General features: G+C 32.8%; 1 non-coding gene across 1 annotated transcript; it reads right to left on the bottom strand.

Moving 5' to 3' along the window:
• Positions 1-1,745: 1,745 nt before the first annotated feature.
• Positions 1,746-1,817, bottom strand: TRNAC-GCA (transfer RNA cysteine (anticodon GCA)). Its single transcript has one exon. It is a non-coding gene; the product is annotated as a tRNA-Cys (tRNA).
• Positions 1,818-2,500: the final 683 nt, after the last annotated feature.

Below are 2,500 nucleotides of genomic sequence, written 5' to 3'. Positions count from 1 at the left end.
TGAGGTTCTGGAACTGTTGGTGGGATTAGGGATTGAACTCAGTCTGATATTGCAATAAGGCTTCTCCTACTTCTTCAGTTTAAGCATTTGGGAAAGAAAGTACTTTTTTAAGAGAAACTAGGTAGTTCCTTTATATTTGCCTTCTATAAATTATTGATTTCTGTAAAAATCTCTATCAAAAAAATGAAATCTACCACTCTAACTGTGCTATCAGGAAGTATATAATGTTAAAGTTTCACTTTTTTTGTTTTCTTGCTCTTACTTGTGTTAGCTTTTCCTGTACTTGAGTTTCAAACTAGCTGTAAACTGCAAATTGATTCAGTACCTTTACACATTAAAAGCTAGGTAAAGGGGGCACCCTGATTTGAACCAGTGACCTCTCGATCAGCAGTTGAATGCTCTACCACTGAGCTAAACCCCCAATTGCATACAAGATTTTAAAACCATTCACATTGCAGTCAGAAAGTATAGGTGTTTGTACTATATATGTTGTCTTATAGGATAAAAAATTTATATGTATAGTTATGGTGATGCTTTGGAGTTATTAATCTGGGCTTAATTGCAGAGTTCACATAGGTGTAAGCTGTGAGCATGCTCAAAAAGGAATTTTGATCATCTAAAGCTCCAATTTGGTCAGTTATAATGATATCAGGACATTTTGTGTCTTTATATTTTGGGAGGCCAAACAGAACTAAGAAAATACAATTCTTAGCAACAAACCTATATAAATTATTTAAAAAAGTAGCTGACAACAGTATATTATTGCTAATAAAATAGGACATTTTGATTTTTGGGCTTGTGGGCTCAGATGTTCAAAATTAATGTTTGATGCATAAACTCGAATGGCCTAGTTGCAAAATCAGTCTAAGATCAACCCCCAATTACAACAACAGTTCCAGAATACTGCAATGTAATTGCTTAATAATTCCTTATTTAATTATCAAAGAGGGTGAGTATTAAAGTACACATGTTTCATGTTCAGTTATATTATACTATTCTAAATATATTACTATAGAAAGGACAGAAATTAAATTGAGGTTCTGGAACTGTTGGTGGGATTAGGGATTGAACTCAGTCTGATATTGCAATAAGGCTTCTCCTACTTCTTCAGTTTAAGCATTTGGGAAAGAAAGTACTTTTTTAAGAGAAACTAGGTAGGTCCTTTATATTTGCCTTCTATAAATTATAGATTTCTGTAAAAATCTCTCTCAAAAAACTGAAATCTGCCACTCTAACTGTGCTATCAGGAAGTTTATAATGTTAAAGTATCACTATTTAAGTGATGCTTTTCCTTATTTAATTATCAATGAGGGTGAGTATTAAAGTACACATGTTTCATGTTCAGTTAAATTATACTATTCTAAATATATTACTATAGAAAGGACAGAAATTAAATCGAGGTTCTGGAACTGTTGGTGGGATTAGGGATTGAACTCAGACTGATATTGCAATAAGGCTTCTCCTACTTCTTCAGTTTAAGCATTTGGGAAAGAAAGTACTTTTTTAAGAGAAACTAGGTAGTTCCTTTATATTTGCCTTCTATAAATTATTGATTTCTGTAAAAATCTCTATCAAAAAAATGAAATCTACCACTCTAACTGTGCTATCAGGAAGTATATAATGTTAAAGTTTCACTTTTTTTGTTTTCTTGCTCTTACTTGTGTTAGCATTTCCTGTACTTGAGTTTCAAACTAGCTGTAAACTGCAAATTGATTCAGTACCTTTACACATTAAAAGCTAGGTAAAGGGGGCACCTGGATTTGAACCAGGGACCTCTCGATCTGCAGTCAAATGCTCTACCACTGAGCTATACCCCCAATTGCATACAAGATTTTAAAACCATTCACATTGCAGTCAGAAAGTATAGGTGTTTGTACTATATATGTTGTCTTATAGGATAAAAAATTAATATGTATATTTATGGTGATGCTTTGGAGTTATTAATCTGGGCTTGATTGCAGAGTTCACATAGGTGTAAGCTGTGAGCATGCTCAAAAAGGAACTTTGATCATCTAAAGCTCCAATTTGGTCAGTTATAGTGATATCAGGACATATTGTGTCTTTATATTTTGGGAGGCCAAACAGAACTAAGAAAATACAAATTCTTAGCAACAAACCTATATAATTTATTTCAAAAAGTTGCTGACAACAGTATATTATTTCTAATAAAATAGGACATTTTGATTTTTGGGCTTGTGGGCTCAGGTGTTCAAAATTAATGTTTGATGCATAAACTCGAATGGCCTAGTTGCAAAATCAGTATGAGATCAACCCCCAATTACAACAACAGTTCCAGACTACTGCAATGTAATTGCTAAATAATTCCTTATTTAATTATCAAAGAGGGTGAGTATTAAAGTACACATGTTTCATGTTCAGTTCTATTATACTATTCTAAATATTTTACTATAGAAAGGACAGAAATTAAATTGAGGTTCTGGAACTGTTGGTGGGATTAGGGATTGAACTCAGACTGATATTGCAATAAGGCTTCTCCTAC

The sequence above is a fragment of the Taudactylus pleione genome, unplaced genomic scaffold (genome assembly GCF_031769625.1).
Source record: "Taudactylus pleione unplaced genomic scaffold, aTauple2 ptg000021l, whole genome shotgun sequence".
NCBI lineage: Eukaryota > Metazoa > Chordata > Amphibia > Anura > Myobatrachidae > Taudactylus > Taudactylus pleione.
This window is presented reverse-complemented; position numbering and strand designations above follow the sequence as displayed.